We start from the raw sequence: 14,517 nt of genomic DNA on the forward strand, positions 1-14,517 counted from the left end.
ACAACCATAGAATTCTATTTCTGTGAATCTTGGTTCCAGTCTTTGACGTGGTGTCAATCACTGGAATGACTAGTTGTCAGTATACGGCCCAAGCAAAAAACAAACCTGAAAGTGAAAGCTACAGAAGCTGGCCAGACAGGCACCCCAATGGCTGCTACAATCTGTGTGAGACAAGGGTGACATTATATTGCAAATTTAGTGTAAAAAGTTCCATATTGTCTGAATTTGTCCTATACTGACAGGACATTCTAGTCCAGTCGATTTTCGTATCTGCAAGAGTACACTAGCCAATAGCAGTGGCACAAAGGTAGTGCCACATTACAAACTATCTGGTAACAACAGAAGTATTGGTGGACAAAGTACAGTAAATAATATGTAATAACCTGAGAAATTCAAAATTGGTTGGAAGAAATAGAACAGTATTTGGATAGAGAGTAACATTTTGAAAATAACAAATGATGCAAGTAGAGTTTTCAGTTTTTATGAAGCTCGCTTACATTTTTTTTTTCCCTCTCTCTTTTCGATTATGAAGGGAAAAATGTGATAACATAAAAGTGCAAGAAAGTTGTGTACAATGTTGGAAATGATGAAAAAGAAAATCTCGCTATGCTTCCTCCTCCATGTGAAGAGTATTCCTGTAATAATAGCTAATATCATACCAAGAACATGAGGGTGTCACAGTGGAGATTTGTTTTCTGGTACAGACATCTGATACAACTATTCCACAGCAAAACGTACTTTCAATAGGTGTGGTACCAGTGCACTCCCATAGGATAACAGAATATTATGTCCTCCAGGAATCACATTGGGTACACCACATACAGCATAAACTGTACAGCAACTACAATGCTTTGTGAGCAAGTAATAACTGTCAGTATCTTTAATTTTAACATAACTCTTGACTCTCATAATTATCTGCTTATACGTGTGCTTGTACTACGGGTTATTGGTAAAGCAAATACTAATTGAATAGGTCTTCACACTTTTAATACTTAGCAGAAATTCTGAAAAAAGTAAATTGTTTTATTACTGTATCCCCTCTATGGTGAATTAAGAGGTACTGACTGGTTTCTTTGAACATTTAATAGAAGCCTTCTTTTTTACCTGCTATTGATAAAGAGCCATTCCAAGTTCTGTACAGAACAATCTCTCGCATTTTTCATGAGGGTTGTTATTCTGTACACTAGTATTTCTTCTTCTAAATGGTAAATAATGCATTCAGACAGTGCTGGTATTAAAGGTAATTCATGAAATAAACTATATTTAAACCAGAAAATTAAAGGTTCCACATAGCACATGAAAAGTACCTTGCTACACACATGTATGTACAGATTCCAAAATGTCTGTGAATTTGAGTTACAAACTTTTTTAAATAGAAATATGAAGATCACAATACTTTGGGTCTGCAATAACTCAAACGTAAAATACTTTAGTTCCCTATGGGAAACTTTGCTCTTTACGTGACTCGTGCAACTGCTATCACTCTTAATGGAAACCAAATGGCTTGTGTTAAAGTTAACTAGCAAAAAGTGTAACCATTGTTACATAATTTCTGTGAAGTAAGATTCCTTAATGTTATTTCCTTCCTTTGTCATCATAACTTGATAATTTCAATTCCGTATGGGACATATGAACTAACGAAATGAAATGCTTTTATTACTATGACCAAACAAAATCTTTTTAACATGTAGTACACAGTTCAAATCAGCAAAAAATGTAACCGTATAATTAAGGTAAATGTTGATGAAAATTAGGCATGTAAAATGAATACTGAAATTTCCTAGATTTCCAGGTGTACCTGTAATCACTGTATTACGTACTTTGTAGTGCTAGAAAGATAATTCTATATGATTATTTGCATTCTCCCCCCCCCCCCCCCCCCCCAACACAGGAAAATATAATAGAAAGACATCCTAGCAAAATAAAGACAGGTTTTGCCTGACTCGGGCCCCCTTATTCTAGAATGGTTATAAAGTAATAAGAATGCTTATGATCAACTGGAACATTGTGTTCATTATAGGAAGTATTAAAACAAGAATTAACAGAGTAACAATTTTATTGCTCTTATGTTGCAGAGTATCCACAAACATTACTGTTTGAAACATAGGGCCACTGCATACTCCATTAGATCACACCCATCCTGTGATTAAACTGTTTTCTTGAAGTGAAAAATTCAAGTTAACGTAATTATTGAGGGAAATATTTTCTCACACTGAAAGCCATCTGTCAAATAAGTCTCAGAACATTTTTTTTTTTTCATTAATTTCACACAAATCACCCGTTTTTAATGCAAGTGCATATTTTGTAACACCAAACATCTTAAAATAAGCTTATATAATAAACAATTATAATTTTTTTACAATATCTACACAGGATGTAAAGACTTAATTTTACTTCAATGTGATTCATATTTTGAAGTTCATCATTACACGACAACAACTCTACGGACAAAATAGTTTTAAAAAATCTGTCAAAATGTCACACCCATCTGCATAGAATGTCTTGTTACATAATTTTTCCAGTTTGAGCACTATACATGATTAAACAATACGAGTTTATTTAACGTCTGCCTTATACTTGATTTGTTGTTTAAAATTTTCTCAGCAGGCTTTTTTTCCATATGTTTTTAAGCGTATTCAGGAGTATAGGGATGCAATCTTACAAACAAGTTGAGTCTGATGTAAGTCCTCAATCCTAATTTCATAATGGTAATCATGACCAAGAGCAAGAAATGGGTAATCTACAAATTTATTTTTAACACAATGCAAAATCTTGGCCTGTATATATTTCTGTCGCATATCCCCAGCAATCACAAACATCTGAAACAGTTTCTGAGTATTCTACAACAGAGTACACGCAGTCACTTGTTTTAACCAGTTTTCCCCGGTTAACAAAATTTACAAATGCATTTTTACTGGCCATATTGGGAAAAGCATAGAGGGAATCACATTCTAATGCAGATTTAACTACTGGTGACTTCAGTATGTGATGACAGTCTTTGCATGTGATCTGCCTTGAAAGGCGCAATGACACATACCCTGCAATATAATAGAGTATGTTTTACTTCTGAAATGAGAACTTAATCTTATCATCAAGAAGTGCACACCACTCCTCTACTTCATTTTCTGCAGCACTTTCATCACTTTCTACTACATGCTTTCTTGCATGAAAATCATAAACAGGTGGCAAACAACACACATTAAAATTTGAGCAATTCCCATTCATTGCAGTGACACTGTTACCCAAGAGCAACTTTCTCATGGCACATTTGAACTGGTATGCATTTGGATTGTTGTTCCAACCACATCTGGACCGAATGCAGGGGGAAAAAAGCTCTATGTGGTCTTGTGACAGTTTATATGTTAGCAAATACTTCAAAGGAGATTCAACACGAAGCATACTTGTCAGAGCTATGAAAATTATCCCAAAAGCAAAAGTATTTCTTGCATGGAGCAGCAATGGAACACCAATGATTTTTAAGCTTTTGATATAATTTTCAGTGTGTCTGAAAATACCAACGTGTTGACTGGGTGCTGTGTGATGTCCTTAGGTTAGTTAGGTTTAAGTAGTTCTAGGGGACTGATGACCATAGATGTTAAGTCCCATAGTGCTCAGAGCCATTTGAATCATTTTTTTAATTCTATTTTAAATACCAAGCCAATAAGATTTGTTGTCAAGTCTCAGGGGGCTCTTATACGCTTTACCTAATGGATTTCTGGAGTTCAGAATATCAAAAATCCTATCAATATTATACAAAAATTCTACTGTTGCTTCACTTCCTTTAATATTTGGATCACCAGCCCTCCTCAAAAAACACTATACTATCTGCCACACTAGAACTCAGTCTGTGGAGCTAATGAAACATTCATTTTTCTATTTACATAACTTATATGTTGTCCTGATAGTTTGTTGGCAAATGTCATACCTTCTTCTTGTTGTACCTTGTTCAATTGCTCAATGAAATGCCATCTAATAATGCCAGTTGGAGACTCAATAGCAGATACTTCTGCTAGAGCATTTCTGGCAAACTTAATCACATGACATGTCCAAGATACAATAAACATTGTAGCTTTTAAAATCACCCTTGGAAAAATTTAAAGTACAGCCAAGTGTACGTAAAGTGCTTATATTTACCTTCCAGCCATCACATGTAACACACCAAACCCTAATGCCAGAACTATGCAGCCTCTCTAAAGCGGATTTTATCAGTGTGGCCTGATTATTTGCCTGTACACCGTTGATAAAGAAATATGCAATCGGGCATATAAATTTGCCTTTAATAGAGACAAGCATGAAAACCAGAGCCTCAGATGCCTCTATTACTTCTTTTGACTGAGGCACTTCCCCACCAAACTCTAAAAAACCTGTGTATTGCTTAGTTCCTTGGTCCCAAACTACTTGCTTCCTAATTGCCACACTGTCTACAATTAGACATGAATCGCTGAACTGGTCCCTTACAATTGGGTTCGAATCAACGTACTTAAAAATATCTTTTAAGAAGCCAGTTTTACAGTCGACACTTGCCACCCATTTGGAAATCAATGATGTACGGGTCAGAGGCATTAATTTTTGCAGGTATTCATATGCTGCTGGTGAATAAAAGTACACAGTCATCGCAAACATTTTCACATTTGTTGTGTATCTATTACCCTTTGACAAGAGAGAGTTGTCCACTAAATTGCACACTAATTCCACTTGTGTTCCTTTCTGATGATTGAGGAAGTTATGTAACTTCTCAGGAAGATGCCCCTTCTCCTTCAATGAACTTATGATGTTATCCATGGAAAACACTTTCTTCTCTCTTCTTCGAAGTTTTTCTCAGACACACTTCAGTTTACGTTTTAATTCGTGAACAATGTCTGAGAAAAAATTGCAAGTTTCGGTCGCCTTGTCTTCCATTTCTACTTTCGACTGTATACCACAATCAATTACTTGAGAACCAACTGCACTCTGAAATAAAGAAATAATTTCGTTATATATGATTGAAATAACTCAAGGCTTGATGAAAAAATATTATAAGAAAACTTTGGGGGTGTGAAAACATCCTTATACTAACGTTTTCGACACAATTCGCAGCTTCTGCATTGGATAAATGGGACTTGCTTTCCACGGAAGAATTCTCATTGACAACATTCTCCACGCAATCACTAGCTTCTGCAGAGGGCAAATCAAGCACGGATTCCAGGACAGAACACTAAAAACAAAAATATGGAAGTGTATTACAGCATTGCTTAGACCTATGTAGCCCATTTGTGTCCGTACGAAATAAATTCACAAAAGTCAAAAGCACACACATAGCAAGGAAATTAATAAGCTACCTCAAATGGAGAAGCATCGTTGTCACTCAAAATCCTAACATGTCGTCGTGGCTGTTTATTTGGCGGCATCAAATGTGTCGGAAAGCCAAAAACTGATGGCACTGCTTCGGGTCTGAGACGTTTCTTCCACATTCCAGGGCTCACTACGTAATCATCTTGTCGGAAAAGGTTTCCGCAAAGAAAACTGCAAGACGTAGGTTTAAAATCTTTCCGCGTCACGGAAGTAATCCACTTCTTCAGCAGCTCTGGGTGCTTTAGAGGAAACCTGTTCAAAAACATCGAATTAGCAAACGCACTAAGTCTGTATTGTTGTCGTACTGTATCGGTAGTCCTATTACCTGTGAAATGGTAAGTCACTTTCCTTACTCCATCGCTTCGTACAATTGAAAGCAGAACAAGAAATCACCATTTCGATAATCCGTAATTCCTTATACACCGTACAGACCGAGAGAAACTTCTTGGCAAATTCAAATATGGCGGGCAATACAGACGATAGTGATCAGCTGGTAGAGCCATCTATCGGTAGGTCCGGTAGTTGAGCATCCCTCATTTCGCTAGCTTTAGACGCCTGTCACATCAGTGTTGTTTTTAGTGCTGTTTCTCCTGTGCGTCAAGAGGTGTGATTTTAATTGTGTACTGCCTTGAGGTTCGCCATCAGTGTTTGTTATGTGCTACGCCATTCGTCGATACCGTTTCTGCTCCAGTCATACTGTGCCTTGTGTTCTTTTAATTGTCGCAGTGTGTGGCTTTCTGTGTGTGCTACTTTTAAACATTTTTAACAATTTTTTTTATCTCCATTTTACGGTCACCCCATTTTTTGTCTATTGCCTTCCATGATGTTCCCCCTTTTTTTATATCTATGTTCACCATATTCTCTCCTTTGTTCTTTTTAAATGTCTCCTATTGTTTGTTCTATGTCTTTCGGCTGAAGAGCAGCGCATATGCTGCTGCCAGCCCGCCCCGATGGGGAAAAAAAAAAAAAAAAAAAACGAGATATTAAAAAAAAAATCAGAGCGGCATACTAAGCTGCTGCCAGCCCGCCCCCTTCGGGGGGAATTGAAATTCAATAAAGGAAAAAAAAAAAAATCGATAATATTATTCACATTACATTTGCATGTCTGTCTTGTCTTTGTTACATTTCCACGTGTCCTGTAATAATACAGTACACGCAAATAAACAAATAATAAAAGCGTATTTCAGGGACTAGGTACTTTACTATCTGTTAGTCCAGTCATATGCCTTACTGTTAGTTTCATTCCAACAACTTCTCGCGACTAAATGCGACGATCCATCAACATAACACTGCGGCAATTGTCACCACATATTAGTTCAAGTTAAAAATTCTTCGTTGATGAAGCTTCTGTTGTATGTTTTTTAATTATTTTCTTTATTGGATTTCGAGTCTCCCCACAGATCGGTTGGGGGGTGGGAGGCTGGCGTAATATGCCGGTTTGCAGCCTACAGAAGAGTTTTAAAAACATAATGAGTACAGAATACAGAATAAACAATAAAAACAGTGATAAAACGGCTGTTTAAACCACATAGTAGTTAGACAGGCACAATTCAAAAACCTGGCGACAGTCTTGTTTCTGTTCGCAAGAGTTAAAAAACACACCTAGTCACAGTATGGTATCTGTTCACGGCACATACAAAGGAAAAAAAAAAAAAAAAAAAAAAAAAACGGCACGCACAACATTTAAACACTGCACTATAAAGCAGACACGAAGGCAGTTTTTGGGGGGAGGGGTGGGGGGACCCTTTCAAAAGAGAAGGCGGAAGGGGAGGAAAAGCAAAAAGGAGGGACCCAATGGTGGGAGAGGACACGGTAAAAGAGGGGGGGGGGGGGCATGGCGGATGCGAGAAGGCGTGGGGAAAGCAGTGAAGGGAAAAGCAAAAGTACTCGGGGGAGATAAAGGAGTCAAAGAGAGGGTAGATGGGTAAAAAGGGAACAGGATGGAAGGGGAGGGGATGAAGGAAATGGGGAAAAGGACAGGGGGAGGGGGCAGCCAGAGTTGATAGGAGGGAGAAATGGAGGGAGAGAGAGCATCATCCGGGAGGGGGAGTTTACAGAAGTCACTTTGGGAAAAGAGATGAAGGGTGTAGGTGTGAAGGGCAGGGGGGACACAAGGGTGAAGGCGCAGCAGCGGGATGAGGTTGGAGAGGAGAGCAGCAACCAGGGGATGGGGGGCATCAAGTCAGTGGGAGGTAAAGTGGCCTTGGATATGGTCAAGTAAAAGCAACAGATGGGGGAAAAGAATCAAGTCATAGAGATGATCCACGTGGAGGATGGGAGGCGTATACGGAAGGCGAGGCAAAGTGCATGCTGCTCGATGATCTGGAGGGGACTTATAGAACTTTTTGTGGGGGGAGGGGAGGGGGGTGGTTATTCAGGCCGGACTGGCATAACAGAAAATGGGACAGATTAAGGATTTGTAGGTGTGAAGGATAGTAGATGGGTTCAACGCCCATGTCCGGCCAGAGAGGAGTTTAAGGAGATGGAGGCTGTTGTGGGCTTTGGATTGGATAGAGCAGAGATGAGGGATTCAGGTAAGATGATGGTCAATGGTGAGTCCAAGGTAGGTGGGGGGGAGGGGGGTCAGAGGCGGACAGGGCGGGCAGAGATTGTAAGGGAAAAATCAAGGAGCCGGAAAGAGCGAGTGGTTTGACCTACAATGATTGCCTAGGCCTTGGAAGGTTTGATTTAGAGGAGCCACTGGTTACAGCTTGTGGCAAAAAGGTCAAGGTGATTCTGGAGAAGATGTTTGGACAGTTAAGGGGTAGGAGCGAGGCAATGTCATTGGCATACTGCAGGAAGTGGACTTGGGGGGGGGGGGGGTGTTGTAGCGTATCTGCTGTGTACAGGAGGTAGAGGAGAGGGGAGAGGACACAGCCCTGGGGCACATGCGCAGAGGGATAGAAGGTGCAGGCAACTGTTGTGAATGGTAATGTAGGAGGGGCGGCAGGAGATGAAGGAGGCAATCAGATGCATACAGATGATAGGAAGGGTGCAGGTCTGGAGTTTAAACGGGAGAGTGGGAGGCCAAACAGGGTCGTAGGCATTTTCGAGGTCTGGAGAGACAAAAATGGCAGTGCGACAGGAATTAAACTGGAGGGAGAGGTGACGAGTGAGACGTAGAACTCGGTCGTCGGCAGAGGTGTAAGGTCGAAAGCCAGACTGGGTGTCGGGGTGGAGGTGGTGTCGGTGGAGGTGGTGACGGCTGTGCTGGGTACGGATGGATTCTGAGAGCTTGCTGAATACGGAGGTGAGACATTTAGGGTGATAGGAAAAGGCGTCAGATAAAGGCTCGTTGGGTTTGGAGAACATTAGGATACAGGAGGTTTTCCACTGGTCGGGGTAGAAGCTGGTGGCAAGGATTACGTTGTAGAGTGTGGCGAGGACTGCAAGGATGGAGGGAGGGCAGTGTTTGACATGGCAGTAGGTAATGTGGTCACGGTCAGCAGTGGTGTTGCGTTTAGTGTGGAGTGTGAGGCTGATGTCCAGTGTATTGATGGGGGTGTTAAGTTCTGATGGTGCTGTGTGTTCCAAGTACTGGAAGGTTGGAGCAAGGGGAGGAGCGGTGGTATCCAGACATTTGATGACGTTCAGGAGGAGGGAAAACCAAATTGTAGATCAACTGGAAGTGAAAATAATTTGGATACGTGAGAGGCAAAGTCGTTGGTCTTACTAAGGTTGTCGGGAAAGGGACGGTCATCACGGAGGAGAAGGTAGTGTGGGGTAGAGTGGTTCCCAGCAAGGCAGTGGAAAGCAGAGCAGTACTTGGTAGAGATTATTGAGGGCACGGCATTGAGTTGTATGCAGGTCTGTTGCCAGGCACGGCGTTTCCTCGCAGTAAGCACATTGCAAATACGTCGTAATTGCCAGTAGTGAGTGAGTGTGTCCCGGACACGAGTGTGCAGAGGAAGGATCGGTAGAGGCGACGGGATTTATGAAGGAGAAGGACAGCCTGTGAGGGCAGGGCTGGCCGGTGGGTTTGAATGGCTTTGGTAGGGATATAGGTGGCTACGGCATCAGACAAGGTCTGGTGGAGGACAGCAGATCGTGAGATGTCATCAGGAGATTGGAGGGTAGGGCCATGGCGTTTGACCTGGGTGTGTACGGAGTCTCGGTAGGCATCCCAGTTGGAGTGGGAGTAATCGTGGACAAGTTTAGGAGGAACGTCAGGGGAGGAACGGGACGGGGGACGGCGATTGTCACAGATAGTGAGGAGGACCGGGGCATGGTTGCTGCCAGTTATGTCAGGGACTTCTGCAGTGATGCCCCCAAGGAGGTTGGGAGAGACTAGGATCACGTCAGGAGGGATGTGGGACTCTGGTCGCGTATGTTGGGGAGGGTAACCCGATCTCCCTGTGGGGTGGTGATAAACCGATGCCACCGCTGAAGTTTGGCAGTAGTACGGCTGTGGATATTGAGGTCTGCGGCAATCACACAGGTGGAGAAGGTGCAGTCAGTGTCAGCCAGGAAATCGTATGGGGGTGGGGGTTACAAGAGCTACTCCATCACTACTGCTCGCTGTCCGGTCCTCCTCGCCCACCTGGTCGCCGCCTGCCAGTGCTAGAAGCCGCCGCACCCACCTGGTCACTGCCGTCTTTGCCCCCCTCTCGCCCGCCACCACCGTGTCCCAACCCAGCACCACTATCATTTTCACTTCTCCCTCCGCTGCGCCAACCACCATCACATGGAGCTCATCCTCCACTCCATTCCCGTGCTTCCTTCTCTCACTGTCCACCCCACCCCTGCGCCATTTTAGGCTGTAACTACCCCCAACTCGCCCTCCCCTATCACTGTCGCCCCATCGACATCTACAGACTTTCCGCTGCTCCCTGCACCGCCTCCGACAGGCTCCAAGCCAGCACGGATTTCGGCTCAACATTCCACAGTCCTCTGTGACACCCACGCCCGCTCCCTCTGCGTGATCTGCTGCTCAGGGTGGTTACTGCCCCCCGGCATATCCCCCTACAACCCATCCCCCAGCCCCCCTCTCCACCCTGTCGTGTCCACGAAACCTTCCAAGCCCCAAATGTTGACCCTTCCCTCGTAATCTCCTCAAAGAAAACCCCCGATTCCCATGACCCGCCCACCCCCATGGCGTGACCCCAACCCCCACCCCTGCCACGCCTGCCATCCACACCTTTGTCCTCTCCAAATCCTGACCCTCAATTCCTTGATGCCAACTCCCTTAACCCTAGCTATCCGGAAATACTTACCCCAATGCCCCCATCTCCCTTCCGATTCCTTGCAAGGACTTGCTCCTTGTTAAATCCCCCAATGCTTCTTTCCACACCGATCTCCTCTCCCACATCCCATGTATCCAATTTGGCCAACGTGCAACCCTCACCCCCTACCACACTCTGTCCTCTCCCTGTCAGCCTCAACCACCCCGACGTCCGCCAACCCTTCACCGCTGTGATCATGAAGCTTAGCCCTGTGGTCACGGAGGCTGAAGTGTTGCCAGAACTCAACACCCGGCCCGACATCGAAATCCGCTCGGTCCGTCGCATCTTCAATGATGCCGGGCTGATTTATCTCTTGCGGATATTCACTGAATCCTGCTCCTCTATTGACCGCCTCCTCAATGAGGGAGCCCTCATCTACAATCGGCGCCATAAGGTGGACCCCTCCCGTTCCCCAGTCCAATCCCTACCACTCCCAATGTTGCCTCACATGCAATGACCGTGTTACCCTCTGCCTGAAAGAACGCCCCTAGTTGTCCCTACTTGCAAAGCTTCCACTTCCTCAAGAACTGCCCCAACCACCCCTCTCCCCCCCCCCCCCCCCATGAAAACACCTGTGACAAACCACATCCTACCTACTCCTCGAAGTGTAAAGCGAAACCTCCTCCAGTCACCACTGAGCTCACCGTCCCTGTCCTTCCTGTTGATGACCCCATTCACCCCAAAAACTCGCTCTGTGCTCCACCTACTGCAGAGGATATCATTCGTTTCATCACCATTGTGCTCCAAAACGTCCTCCCGTTCCAGCACTCACCCTTTCCCAAATTGCCCTCGCTGCCCTTTCCATCTTCCATCTTGCCACCTATGCTACATACTCCCACAACCAGGCTCACTTCACCTTAATCCCCCTCACCACCCTCGTCTAACTCCCCCCCCCCCCCCCCCACCATGGAACAACAACCCTACCGTATCCTGTACCATAATATTCGCTCCCTGCCCACCCACAAACTCCTCTTCCTCCACACCCTCCGTCAGCACTGTGTGGATGCCTTCGTCCTAAATGAAACATTCCTTCAACCCCGTATCACCATCTCCACAGCTCCTTACACCCTTCACCGCACCGATAACCCGTACTTTCTGGCGTGTGGCGGAGTTGCTATTGGCCACCTCAAGCACCTCCCGGTCCGACCCCAACCTCTCCTTAACAATCCTGCCGAGCATCTCATCCTCAGCCTCTTCTTCCCCACCCTTACCGTCACCTGTGCCACCATTCCTTGTTATTTCCTGGCCCACATTGACCACACCTTCTCCATCTACATTATTGCCGCCGACCTCAATATCCACCGCCATGATCCTGCCGACCTACAGCGGTGGCATCAGTTTATCACTACCCTCCAGAGAGACCTGGTTCCCCTCCCTCAGCATACCCGACCCGAATCCAACACCACTCCCGATGTGGTCCTTGCCTCTCCCAACCTCCTTAAGTTCATCACCGCAGATGTCCTTGACCTCATTGGCAGTGACCATGCTCCCATCCTCCTCACTATCTCTGATGGTCACCATCCCCGCAACGCTCCTCACCCCGACATCCCTCCTAAACTTGTCCATGGTTACTCCCGTACTAACTGGGATGCCTACCGGGACTCCATTCACACTCAGGTTTACGGCCACGACCTTACCCTCCAATCTCCTGATGACATCTGTCACACTGCTGCCTTCCTGCACCAGACCTTGTCTGTCTCTGTCGCCACCCATATCCCTACCAAAGCTATCCACCCTCACTGACCCGCGCTGCCTCCACAGGCCGTCCTTCTTCTTCGAGAGTCCCGCTGCCTCTACCACTCCTTTCTCTGCACTCGTGACGGGGATACACTTATCCGCAATTACGACATGTCCGCAACCTGCTTACTACGAAGAAACACCGTGCCTGGCGCCAGACATGTACACAACTCAACACCACGCTCCCCATAAACTCTTCCAAGTATTGGTCTGCTTTCCACCACCTTACTGGGAACCGCCCCACCCCCAGTACCCTCGCCTCCTTGATAACCGTCCTTTCCCTGACAACCTCAGTAGGGCCAACACTCTCTGATGTTTCTTCCATCCCAGATGATCCCCACTTTGATTATTCCCTCTTCCCTGATGTCATGGACCGTACGAACATCTCTGTTCCTCCCCTTGCTCCTAGCTTCCAGTACTTGGGCTACACCCCACCATCTGCACTTAACACTCCCATCACTACATAGGACATCAGCCTCACACTCTGCACTAAACGCAACACTACTCCCGGCCACCACTGTGTTACCTACCGCCACCTCAAACACTGCCCTCCCTCCTTCCTTTCCATCCTTGCCACCCTCTACAATGTCATCCTTGCTGCTGGCTTCTATCCCGACCTGTGGAAAACCTCCCGTATCCTGATGTTCTCCAAACCCAACAAGCCTCCATCTGATGCCTCTTCCTATCGTCTTATCTGTCTCACATCGGTGTTCAGCAAGCTCTTGGAATCCACCCTTTCCTGGTGCATCCATCGTCACCTCCACCAACACCACCTCCTCCCCGACACCCAATGTGGCTTTCGACCTTCCTTCTCTGCCGATGACCAACTCCTCCGCCTCACTCATCTCCTCTCCCTCCAGCTTAACTCCCGCCGCTCCGCCATTTTTGTCTCCCTCGACCTCGAAAAGGCCTACGACCGTGTCTGGCATCCCGGTCTCCTGTTCAAACTCCAAACCTAAGCTCTTCCTGTCAACTACATCTGTCTGATGGCCTCCTTCCTCTCCCGCTGCCCCTCCTATGTTACTATCCATAATGCCAATTCCCACACCTTCTACCCCTCTGGCTTTGTCATCCCCCATCTCCTCTACCTCCTGTACATGGCAGATATGCCCCAACCCCCCTCCCCCCCTCTATTCCACCTCTTGAAATATGCCGATGACACCGCATTCCTCGCCCTCGCTCCTACCCTCCAACGGTCCCAACGCCTTCTCCAGAATCACCTTGACCTTTTTGCCGCATGGTGTAACCAGTGGCTCCTGATAATCAATCCTTCCAAGACCCAGGCAATCAACGTAGGTCGTACCACTCGCTCCTTCCGGCTCCTGGATTTCTTCCTTACTGTCTCCGCCCATCCTGTCTGCCTCACCCCCACCCTCACCTACCTTGACCTCACCATTGACCGTCACCTCACCTGGGTCCCTCATCTCCGCTCAATCCAATCCAAAGCCCACAACCGCCTCCGACTCCTCAAACTCCTCTCTGGCCAGACATGGGGGTTGCACCCCTCTATCATCCTGCACACCTACAAATCCTTAATCCATCCCATCCTCTCTTATACTAGTCCCACATGGATATCTGACACCCCCCCCCCCCCCAAATTCTATAAGTCCCACCAGATCCTCGAGCGTCGTGCACTCCGCCTTGCCTTCCATATACGCCTCCCGTCCCCCAAGCGGATCCTCTGTGACCTCATTCGTTTCCCCCATCTGCTCCTATTCCTCGAACATATCTGCATACTCTACACCTCCCACCGCCTTGATCCCCGTCACCCCCTGGTTGCTCCTCTCTTCTCCCATCCCTGCCCCCTGCCACGTCTTCAGTGTTGTGTCCCCCCAACCCTCCATCTCTACACCCTTCATCTCCTTCCCCAAGGTGGCTTCCATCAACTCCCCCTCCCGGATGATGCCCTCTCACCCTCCATTTATCCCTCCTATCAACTCTGATCCTCATCTCCCCCTCCCTATCTTTGCCCTCACCCCCCTTTTCCTCCATCGTTTTCCTGGGTTCCCTCTCCCCCCCCCCCCCTTACATCCTCTTTCCCCATATACCCTCTCTCTGACACCCTTCTCACCCCCGAGTCTTTTTGCATTTCCCTCCTCTGCCTTTTCCCATTTCCTCTCACGTCTGCGCTGCCCCTCCCCCCATTATGAGTCCTCTCCCTCCTTTGGCCATCTGCCCTAGGCTATGGTGTGTCCTCTTTGTGCCGACATTTTAGTGCAGTTTTATT

Source organism: Schistocerca americana, chromosome 11 (assembly GCF_021461395.2).
Source record: "Schistocerca americana isolate TAMUIC-IGC-003095 chromosome 11, iqSchAmer2.1, whole genome shotgun sequence".
In the NCBI taxonomy this organism is placed as follows: domain Eukaryota; kingdom Metazoa; phylum Arthropoda; class Insecta; order Orthoptera; family Acrididae; genus Schistocerca; species Schistocerca americana.